Source organism: Muscardinus avellanarius (genome assembly GCF_963383645.1).
Source record: "Muscardinus avellanarius genome assembly, chromosome: 8".
NCBI lineage: Eukaryota > Metazoa > Chordata > Mammalia > Rodentia > Gliridae > Muscardinus > Muscardinus avellanarius.
Genome location: NC_137794.1, coordinates 116879483 through 116891715, shown reverse-complemented (window position 1 = coordinate 116891715; position 12233 = coordinate 116879483).

The following is a 12233-nucleotide window of genomic DNA, read 5'->3' as shown; positions in this document are numbered from 1 at the left end:
CGCCGACGTGCGCGCCGCCGCCGACGTGCGCGCCGCCGCGGCCGCGGCCGCGCGCGCGCCTCCCGTGCGCCTCCCGAGCGCCGCGCCTAGTGCTCGCGCCGGCCGAGGCCGGGGACGCGCGCGGGCACCGCGGGCCCTCCCGCCCCGCGCCCCGGGCCCTCCCGCCCCGCGCCCCGGGCCCTCCCGCCCCGCGCCCCGGGCCCTCCCGCCCCGCGCCCCGGGCCCTCCCGCCCCGCGCCCCGCGCCCCGGCCCGCCGAGCCCCTGGCGCCCCGGCCTGGGCTCCGCAGGTGCCGGGCCGCCGCGCGGGCTCGCGGGGGCGACCCAGGCCCCCCGCGCCAGGACCCGGGGCCTCTCGGGGCCGGGATGTCACCTGGAGCCGGGCGCCGCGGACCGAGCGCCGGAGATGCTTTCCTGAGCGAGCGTGGGTTTCGGGGCTGTTTGCTCGCCCCGGGTGCCGGGGCGCCCTCCGCCGGGTGCTCTTTGTCCGCGAGCGCCCCGGCCGGCCTCGCCAGGTGAGGGTGTTCCCGGCCCGGGGGGGCTGTCGTCTTTGAGGGGCTGAAGCGAAGCCAGAGGCAGAGCCAGCAGAAGTGGACCGAGCTTGCTTGTCCGCTTTTCGAAGCGGAGCTACATTGCTTTTCTCCCTGCCACGGGCCTCCTCTCTCCTAGGAAGAAGAGTCTTATCATCCCGGCGGGCCGCCTTTTCTGCTGCAGGAGACAGGACAGCTGCATAAGGACGCTTTTCAGCAGAGGGGCCGGAGGTGTTGAACCCGTGCCATGGGAAGGAACGCTTCAAGGGAGCTCTAGTCTTTCTCAGGATCCAAGTGCGTGGCTCTCGGGGAAAGCGTCTGTGCCTAAATGGTATCTTCGTGTGCTCGCACTGTTTCTTTAAGCCTCCGAGTTTCTAGGCGTCTTGTGGACGCAAGTTTTTATTTGGTGATCAACACGGATCTGGACTCTAGCTAGGGTCCCCTCAGCCATGCAGCCATCGGCCGCCCGTGAACTGAGTTTGCATAGCAGAAGCGTTATTGCCGAAATCCAAGAATGGCTGGCACTTAAAGAGCTCATCTACAAAAGCAGCAGTTAGAGTGCTGATGTCCAAAGTGCAGAACTGCTAGAGAAAGCTCTCTTGCTAGAAATTAAGGATGGGCTTTCTACAGTATTATTTTTTACAAATATCACATGTCTACGTGTTACAAATATTTGCGTGTCTATGAAGGACACGCAAAGGGCCCTAAATCACTGTTAGTTATTGTTTTTCTGATTCTTTAAAAGTCTCTATTTGAATTATCTATGAGTCAGATGTCAATATCAAACTACCTAGGATTAGGTCCCAACCAACAGCTGTTTATTGACAAAGACTTAAAAGCAATTTGGAGCCTCCGAGTTACCTGTGATTCTTACACTCCAAAGACTGTCAACACCTGTGTACATTTAGGCCATGAAAATTTTCAGGCTGGCATCTTCTACTAATTGCCTTTGTTCAAGTCGGGCATGGTGGCGCAAGCTTGTAATCCCAGTACTTGGAAGGCTGAGACAGGAGGATCCAGTTCGCAGCCAGCCTCGGCTACTTAGGCCCTCTGCAACTTAGTGAGAGGCTGTTTCAAAAATAAAAAGACTGCTGGTGTGGTGGCACACGCTTATAATCCCCATGTTTGGGAGGCGGAGACAGGAGAATCGCGCAGGTTTGAAGCCAGTCTCTCTAGGACTTAAGACACCCTGTTTCCAAATAGAAAAATAGGTCTGGGAGTGTAGCTCGGAGGTAGAAGGGTTCCATCCCCAATACCACCAAAAAGTAAAAAAAATAAAAAGACTGAAAAAATAGGGCGTATAGATAGAATGCCGCTGAGCTCAATTCCCAGGAACGTAGACAGGAGAAGCTGCAAATGAGAATATGTGCTAGAGAATGGCTTTATGTGGCTCCCAGACACTAAATTATTTACTATCTGAATATTTATAGAAAATAGTACAATTGTACATTTTAAAGCATCAACAAATTATCTAAGTAACAGTTTTATAATGTTTTTAAAAAATATTTACACATCTGCTTTATACTTAACTTTTGCTTTTCTCTCTTAAAAGTATAGACTCTGTTGAGCGGCATGGTGGCACATGCTTGTAATCCCAGAATTTGAGACAAGAGGATCAAGGTTCTGGATCAGTAAGCCTCTGCTACTTAAAGGCCCTTTGCAACTCAGTGAGACTCTGTTTCAAAATAAAGAATAAAAGTAGGGCTGTGAGTGTAGCTCAGAGGTACAGTGCCTCTGGGTTCAATCCCCAATACTGCAAAAAAAAATTATAGACTATTTTGAGTTACACTATTTAAAAAGTTAAGCCGGGCATGGTGACACATGCTTGTAATCCGAGCATTCAGGAGGCTGAGCCTGAAGGATCGCTGTTCATGGACAGCCTCAGCTACTTAGTGAGGCCCCCGCAACTCAGTGAGACCCTGTTTCAAACGTGAAGAATAAAAAATAGGGCAGAGGGTGTAGCTTGGAGGTCAAATGCCCCTGGGTTCCATCCCCAAACCCACACACACATAAAAAAAAGTTAGAAGTTTTTCTTTCACATCAGCACTGATATAATGGGAATAAAATGTGAGATAAGTAAGTAATATTTTAAGTCTCTGGTTAAACTTTTTTAAAAAGTAATGTTATGAAAACTAGGCTCTAACATCAACCAACTAATAAATTCTTTCCTGCTGCAGTTTGCACAAACTCTGGAGCAGAGGAAGTACCAGGGAAAAGTTAGAACAGCTAAGAGAAACAAATAGTACAAATACATCAGCCTAGTTCATGACCTATGGGCCACCTGACTTCCCAGACACCAAGAAATCCCATACTTCAGTGAATTAGTCGAGTTTTAAAATCTTTCAGTCTTACAATTGCGTGAATCAGCTTCTAGTCGATATATCAATTCTGAGAATGGTCTTCACAGTAAAAGAAAGTAAAAATCATAGACCTCTGCTCTTGCAGTCACCTCCCCAAATTCCCCTTGCCTCCCATCCCTGCCACTTTGGTTTTATCTCCTGCCTTGACGGTGATTTTGATGTGGCATTGTGATGGATGTGCCTGTTTTTCTCCCGGTCCTTGGCCCTTGGCGTTGGCGACTGTCCCGACAGTGGATTCTGCCTCCGGCACTGGGCACGGTGTTCTGCAGGCCATGCTAGCTTTTGGTCGGGGTGAGCCCTCAGCTCAGGAACTCAGGATCTGCAGGGTCCTTGGCTAATGTGACGGAAAAGAACTTTAGCACGTGCCAGAGACATGAACAGGGGTTCATTTGGGGAAAGGGGAGGAAATGCACATTCGAGAGAGAATGTGGGCCCCTCAAGAGAAGGAAAGCCTTCTGGGGAGTCCAGGGCTCTCCTCTCATAGGGGACTTTCATGAGGGGAGGCTGGAGGAGGTGTGTGAGGATGCTCTCAGTCTTTATGGTGGTCCGGCAGCCTGGTCAGCTTTAGGGTGGATGATCCAGTCTGGTGGTTCCGAGGCAATTCCTGGTGGTCTGGCGGGCCTTAGGGTCCCCAGGCTGATTGGGGTCCTCATTTGCTGATTGACAGATACGCTGGAGTTTCCTAAATTATAGCTTTCTCGAGATATCATATCTGTCTTGTTATAAATGCACAGGGCGATTCTAGTTTCTTTTAGTTAACTCTAGGTTCTGCAGGTTTCCCAGGAATTTGGAAGAGTCAGGCCTGGGAAAGAGAACTTGTTTGTGGACTAGAGGCAGAAGCCCTTCAGCTCCCGGTTCTTATCTTAAAGTTCTATTTTATTTTTCCTTCCTGTCTGTCTCCTCTCCACCTACTTATTTCTTCTCTCCTACATCACTTTGACTAAACCGCAGGAGCGTGGCAGGGCCCTCACAAGGGCGTCCAGGGCAGCTCTCTGGGAAGCTCTCCCCAGCAGAGTGGGCTCTGTAGTGGGCTCTGCGCGGGTGGAGAGTCCAAGCTGCTGGCAGGGCTTCCGTTCCATCCGGGCCTTCACCTGTTCTCATAATAAGAAGCATAGTCCCAACCAGTGGGATAGGAAAGAACCTTTCTAAAACTGAAGGCTTGACATGTAGGCAGCTTTACTAGGCTCTGCCACCCACCTGTCAGTGATAAAACAAAGGGCACGGAGGTGCGACCACAGAGCCCACTGCTAAGTTGAGCCAGGCTCCTGGGCCAGATTCCCGTCCAGCGTCCAGTGTTCTGTACAGGAGGAAGCACTGGGGAAGATTAGGGCCTTAGTACACCTAAGAGCAAGTTGGGACAGCACATCCACTACTGTTTTCTATGTCTCATGCCCTTTGCTACAAGAAAGTTGGGGTTTTTTTGTTTGTTTGTTTTTTGTTTGGATTTGGCTTTTTTTTTTTTGTGGGTCTGGGGATGGAACCCAGGGGCATTCGACCGCCATGATCCCTGCCCTTTTTTTATTCTTTATTTTGAAACAGGGTCTCACTAAGTTGCGGAGGGCCTCACTAAGCAGCTGAGGCTGTTCTTGAACTGTGAGCCTCCCATCTCAGCCTCCCAAATGCTGGGATTACAAGCATGCACCACCATGCCTGCCCGGCCTACAAAAAAGTTTTATATATACATATACACTATAAATATATATATATATATATATATATACACACACACATGTGCATATGTGTATGTGTGGGTAATAACTTAATAAATGCCAATATATTAAATATATATGATTTTTTTGAAAATTAATTTTTTGGTGCTGAGGATTGAACCCAGGGGCATTCTACCTCTGAGATACACCCCAGCCCTATTTTTTAAATTCTTTATTTTGAAACAGGGTATCACTAAGTTGCAGAGGGCCTCGCTAAGTAGCTGAGGCTGGCCGTGAACACATATCTCCTGCCTCAGCCTCCTAACTGTGCACCTCCACACCTGGCTCAAAATACAAACTCCTACTAAAATTTACCTAAACAAAAACACATACCTCATGGAAAGAAAATATAATTTTAAAATTCTTTACCAGCAATAAAAATAAGAGAAATAAGAATTATTAACAAATGTCTTGCCAGGTGTGGCGGCACACACTTGTAATCCCAGTACCTGAAAGGCTGAGACAGGAGGATCACAGGTTTGTGGCCAGCCTCAGCAACTTAGTGAAACCCTGTTTCAAAATAAAAGAATAAAACAGGCCTGGAGTTGTAATGCCCTCAGGTCCCATCCCCAGTACAAAAAAAAAAAAGTCTTGTTCATGAAAATCTGAAAGTGAAATATCCAAGAATTTTTCCTAAGTGAAATCTTTGTCCACCGGCATGCCTGGAAATAAAAATTTGAAAAAGCCAAATTTCAGGGTTTCGCTGCTTTGGGAAATGCAGTGTAACTTAAGCTTGTGTAAAAGTGCGCTTGGCTTTCACCGTCACCGTACAAGTGAAAGCGGGCCTCGGGCTCGTGAAGATGGCGCTATCCACGTGCGTGCTGAAGCACGTATGCACCTGCTCTAGCACCGCCAATACTGGCGGGAAGGCTGGACCTGGGGGTCGGGCTCTTGATACCTAGTGGGGCCAAGGGAGGAAGCCACTGCTGGTGACAGCCTGCAGGTGCCACTCACCTGAAGTCACGCCTAGAAGAGACTGCTGCAGCCTTCCCATCTGGGACTGCGGCCGGCTGGCCACCATGCGGGTTCCTCCAACTGCCACCGCAGGGCTGCTCCTGGCCCCTGGTGCGCCAGCCAGAGAGAAGCCCGCCAAAGGCAGAGCGCCCCCAGTCAGCTGCCGCCCACACCCCGACACACGTGGGCGCGCCGCTGCCAGCAGGCATCAGGTCAGCAGCTAGGATGAGTCCCTCTAGAGCAAACCAAGCCGAGAGCCTTCACGTGCGCACGCGCAGGAACCTCGGCGCCGTGTAGGAAAAGAACTGGCAGAAATACAACCAGCTGGAAATGGAAATCCTACAAATGCTAAAACTTAAAGATTGATATCTAAAAAATAGAAGAAAATGCTCAGAAATACATCCGGGAAAGAAAGGAAAAAATTAAATTAAGAGTCCTTAAAGGACAAGATCATAGGGCTGAACCGAATCCAGTCGGAATTCCAGAGAAGCATCTTCACTGAGCTAATAGCTGCGAATGTTCCAGAATGTAAGAAACACTCGTGCTTTTAGATTAAAAGTGCTTCCAAATGCCAGGAGCATAAATGGAAGTAAATCCACACCTGAATAAGTCACAGTTCAACTATAGGGTAAATTAGGTCAAAAGGGAAATATTAATAATATCGTGGCCAGCCTCGGCAACTTAGTGAAACCCTGTTTCAAAATAAGAGAATAAAACAGGCCTGGGGTTGTAATGCCCTCAGGTCCCATCCCCAGTACAAAAAAAAAAAAAAAAAAAAAAAAAAAAGTCTTATACCCGAGAAACACAAAGACACCCGTGAAGGAAGGAAGGAAGGAAGGAAGGAAGGAAGGGAGGGAAGGAGGGAGGGACCTGGGGAGAGAAGAGGGCCCTAAGTGCATGTCTCTGGGCTCGGCACCCCCAAAAGAGGACTCCAAGGTCAGGAGAGCCCACTGCAGGTGGCTGGCTAATACCTCACTTTACTATGTTCTTCCTGATTCCAGGAAGACTGTGCCTGGCTCTCACACCCCTACAGACAGGGCAAAGGGGCGGGCATTCATCAGTAACACAGCTGCGGTGTAGGAAAGGCAATACGGGGAACGGAGGCTTATGGTTAGGTGGTGGACTGGCTCCCTGGGTAGCACCTGAACCTTCTCAGTAACTTCCTCCCTCCCTTCCTTCCTTCCTCCCTTCCCTCCTTCCTTCCTTCCTTCCTTCCTTTTTTCCTTCTTCCTTCCTTGCACTGCAAGTTGAACCAGGGGCATTCTACCTCTAAGCCACACCCCATCCCTCTTTTTGTTTGGAACCAGTCTTGCTAGGCTGCTGAAATTTTCATTGGAGCCTCCTGTGTCCGCCTCCCAAGTACCAGGATGACAGGTGTACCTCCACTCCCGGCTCAGTAACTTTCGGTATAGAAGCCCGCAGGGCCACGGGTGGGAGAGAGACGGCGGCGAGTGCTTCCCCGGCCGCTCCTCGCCTGGCTTCGGCACGTCTCCCAAGCCTCTTCTTTGTCCTCACCCTCTTCCTGGGCCTGGGTTTTTTAAACACAAAAATCTGGCTTCGCATAAGTTTATGAACCTCGCTCCAGGGCCTCCGTTCCCAAGTTTGAGTCCCTGACACTGCTGCAGGACGGTGAGCAGGTCCCGGCAGCACCCAGAGGCTCCGCTTCCTCTGGTGAACATAAGCAATGGCGGTGCTGTACCTTAGCCGCCCTCCTCCCTGAGCTGCGGCCAGGGCCAGTGAAATGAAGGTGGGTCACTGTGCTAGGTTTCCCGGCACGGAAATCTTCTTTCCCAAGTTGGAACACTAGCCCCGGAGTACCGAGGCATTCACGTGTCTGTACGTAAAAAGGTAAAGAAGAAGCCATTAACTTTTAATGTTGTGCAATTGGTACATTTAATTATTCAAAGGCGCTGCATGGGAACGTCCGGGATACTGTGGCAAAACGCGGAAGCACTGGGCTTGCTCGGTCACAGAATGCCATAGTATGCGTATTGCTGTTTTGTTTTCTTAATAAGGGAGGGGGATACGCATTATGGCTTTTATTGTAATGCGTTGTCTGTAATGGACTTGGTATATTGCATGGTGTGCATTTAAACTCTGTTCTTTGTAGGAGGGCAGGAGTGCTCTGACCCCTCCGAAGCCCGCCTGCCTAGCTGGCTTGGGCTCCCCTCGCCCCCCTGCAGCCCACAGGCCTGGCTCCGGGCTTGTCTCCTGGCCCTGTGCCTTCCCCGGCCTCCCTCCTCGGCTGTCCACAGCCACTGTCATAGCAGCTCTCATGGCTGTGTTCTCTGCGGCATTCTCTCTCCATTTCAAAACCTTGCCGTCTCCCCCAAACACTACTCTCCTCATATTCCATTTAGGTTCACCCCAATTGGATCCTAGCATCAAAACCAGCTCAGCCCAGCTCATTGTGGAAGCTTACTTTCCCCTCTGCATGTGTGAGCTCCAAGCCGCGTCCCTCTCCCACTCGCAGGGGTGAGCTCAGCTGCCTCTGGCCACTTGGTGGTCACGCTTCCCTCCGAGCTGCGTTCTCTTGCCTGTGTGGAGCGGCGCAGGACGAGCAGACGGCCAGGCTGCAGCGACCGCAGCACGGCTCACGGGCCTGCACGTCTTCAAAGCTGCTGCGCTTTTCCTCCTCGCAATCGAAAATGCTTGGAACTTAATTTTGGAGAATAGATTCTACTTTTCTGTGATTTGCAGGACAATTACCAGGCTTCTCAAGCAAGGATCTCTGCCTAGTATTTTTCTTTTTTTTTAATTTTTTTTTTTTTATATTGGGAATTGAACTCACGGGTATTCTACCTCTGAGCTAAATCCTCAGCCTTATTTTATTTTTTATTCTTTTTTTTTTTTTTTTGGTACTGGGGGTAGAAGCCAGGGTCTTTTCTACCTCCGGGCTATACTCCCAGACCTATTTTTTATATATATATTTTATTTGGAAACAGGGTCTCACTAAAGTTGATGAGAGCCCCACGAAGTAGCTGAGGCTGGCTTCCAACCTGTGCAATCCTCCTGTGTCAGCCTTCCAAGCGCTGGGATTACAAGCATGCGCCACCACACCGGCTGCCTAGTATTTTTCTAAAATATAATCTCTTAATGTTAATATGGCAAAATATAACCATATATAGTTTGATTCAATCATTTCAGATTAATACTCATGGCTTTTAAAATGTTTATTTATATATTTTTTGGTATTAAGGATTGAACTCAGGGGGCATTCTATCTCTGAGCTATACCCCTAGCCCTATTTACTTTTTTTTATTTTTGAAACAGGGTCTCACAAAGTATGGAGGTTGCTGAGGCTGGCCTTGAACCTGTGATCCTCCTTCTGTCCCTCAAGTATAGGATTACAGGTGTGCACCACCAACCATACCTGCCTTCCATGGCTTTTTAAAATAAAGTCTTAAGTGGAATTCTCACAATAAAAATCAGTTCAAGAACAACAAATATAAGGAGAGTTAGAACTCAAAATGAAAAATTTTAGTTATTCAAATGTGTCTCCAGTTAACTTTGACCTGAATATCTGTTTTTAAATGTTGGAAGACTTTTTTTGGTTCCCAGGATTTTTGTTTGTTTGTTTAATAAAGAGTTACTAATGCATCAAGGGCAAAATCAACAAATACACAGGAATGATAGATTAATTTGCATTCTTTTTTTTTTTACCAGAAGCCAATTTGTTGTTTAGATATTAAATTCTTTAAAATAATTATGAATCAATACACGCTGGGACCATACCTTTTCCAGCAAGCTGGTGTAAAGCCACAGTATGCGCAGAAATATATTCATAAAGGTATTAGATACTATGCAGTTTTAATAATTCCTGGTTGTTATTCCTATGAGAAATTTAAGATGTCATTAGCATCTTTTAAGACATTAATCCCACAGCTTGTTATGAGAGAAGTTTTTATGATTCTGTACCTGCCCTTGGACTGAAATTCCAGAGAATAGCTTATAACTGGGGATATCTCATACAGTTATTAAATAAAGAAGACAAGATTACAGTTTGAATTTCTCTAAACTGTCAATAGAACAAAAAATAGAATTTTAGAAAGGGCTGTAGCCAAGAGTTTACATATCAAAATTTCCACAGATACATACTACTCAGTTATGAGTAGGAGAATTGTTTTAGCTAAAAACTGCTTGTTTAAACATAGGAAAGAGAGTGATGCCAAAATATTACTTTTTAGGTTAATAATTTGGTTTATTTGTTGTGAGGCAATTATAAGGAGTGACAATGCAGGGTGAATTTCCTAATTTAAATAACACATACTTTAAATTTAAATTTAAAATATTTTTTTAAATGATACTTTTAGTTTGTTCAATTTTCTAAAGCACAAATTTAAATTCTCCCAAGCAGCAGCTCCCCACCCTCCCTCCCGCCCTTTCTTTCCTTTACCCTCCTTTCTCTCTCTCTCTCTCTCTCTCTCTCTCTCTCTCTCTCTCTCTCTCTCTGGAGGTTCTACCTCCAGGCTATACCCTGCAGCCCCTTTTTGTTCCTTTTTCTTTTTTCTTTTGAAACGGTCTTGCCAAGGCTGGCCTTACACCTGCGATCCTCTTATTTCAACCTCCCAAGTACTGGTATCATAGGTGTGTGCGGTTCCTGAGGTCACCTAAGCTGTGGATTAAAATGTGAGCCAATATTACTATTCTAAGCCTTGGTCGACAAACTATAAACTATGTGCTAGGCCCAGCCTAACTCTTGTTTTTGTTTGGTGTTATGAACTATTCGTAAATGGTTGTAAAATTCCAAACAAGAAGTGACATATAAAAGAATCTTATTTTTTGAGCTTAAATGTAAGTTAACATGTAAAATACTGAGTTACAGAAGTAAAAGGAGGCGAGCGTCCAATTCTTAAGATTTGATTTCACTGTCTACTTGCTTTGTTAAAACCCAAAGCCTGTCAGATTTCACAATTTTTTTTTTTTTTGCAGTACTGTGGATAGAACCCAGGGGCATCCTACCTCTGAGCTACACCCCCAGCCCTATTTTATTCTTTATTTTGCAACAGGATCTCACTGAGTTGCAAAGGGCCTCACTAAACAGCTGAGGCTGTCTGCAGTCCTCCTGTCTCAGCCTTCCAAATGCTGGGATTACAAGCGTGCACCACCATGCCCAGCAGATTTCACATTCTTGCCAAACAATGATAACAAACCTCAGAGAAAGTGTTCGGCTCCAAATGACACTCTCAAGGTTTTCTATCGGTAATCCAGGTGTCCAGTATTTGCAGGTATTTATAATTATAAATCTCTCAGAAAGATCCAGCAACTATTAAATACATGAAATTCCTCTCAAGTCATTTGGAAATTTCAAATACTGGCCACTGGGGTAGAAGGATTAATTCCTAATTAGGTTACCTGATGACACCGCTCCACAAAAGGGCAGAACTGTTCTTTTTTAGTTTGCAATTGTATTTTCTTAGATGGAAATTGGTGGTAACTATGAATTCGCTCTGATAGGTTTTGGGAAAGCACAAATGGCAGCATTCGCTGGCCTGGGTGCTGCGCTCAGGGGTGACCCCGCCAGGCTGCCACCGCCCCGCCAGCAGGTGGGAACGGCCCGCACTGCAGCCGGCAGGAGGGCCCTGCCTTTGCCAGGCTGGCCTGGCTGCCCCTGCACGTGAGCATGGCGTCGCCGGGACGCCCCTTAGCTCCCCTCGAGCCCCTCCCCCACCTGTCCGCTTTCCTGAGTCCTTCCTGCCCGCACAGCCAGGCCAGCCACAGGTGGCTAATCTCTCCTCTGAGCTCCGGCCATCACCCTCTATATCAGTCATCTTCCTCCTGACAAGAATGGCGTCATTAAAATCACTTAGGAGATGCACATTCTCAGCCTTCAGAGTGAACACATAGAAAAGAGCATGCCCCATAGCCGTGCCGCTCCACTGATGCTTGTGTAAATTTACACCCAGATTTTCAAAAGCGCAACAGCTATCGCCCACCCTGAAGCCCAGCTGATTCTGTCTGTCTCCTGCCTCCCTAGTGTCAGAGGCCTGCCTTCTGACGCCACCGTTGGTTATTTGACCTGTGCAGTCTGTATTTGCATGCACACGTTTGGCTTTTGCTCACACTGTGTCTTTATGTGTGTGTGTGCGTACCTGTTAAGTAGTGTGAGGCAGTTATGTTGTGTGAACTGCTGTGCAGTGCCCTTGAAGGACACTTCTGTCCCTCCCACTGTTAGTGAGCACTGGAACTGTGCCAGTGTTTGACTCTGAAGAATGGAGCTGGTACCGGGCATGGAGCGCGTGCCTGGAATCCCAGTACTTGGGAGGCTGAGACAAGAGGATGGCAGGTTCAAGGACGGCCTGCACATAGCTAGACTCCTAGTAGATTCTGTTTCAAAACAAAAAATAAAAAGGGGTGGGGTATAGCCCAGAGGTAGAATGTTCTGGGTTCAATCCCCAGTATTGCAAAGAAGGAGGAAGAGGAGGGATACTTTCCTATGGTCTTATGTGCAACCCAAGCACACGTCTATTCCTAGGCATGGAATTGCTGGGCACAGGCGTGCTTACTCACAGGCCGAGTAAGCCAGGCATGCTAGTGCTTAAATCCGATTGCATTTCTAGCAGCAGTGTTACAGTACTTCAGCTGCTACGATCAGCCTTCAGCCATTCTGGCAGATGTAGGCTGCTATTTTACTGTCTTAATTCAAACTTTCCTCATTTATAATAAAAATGACCATCTGTAA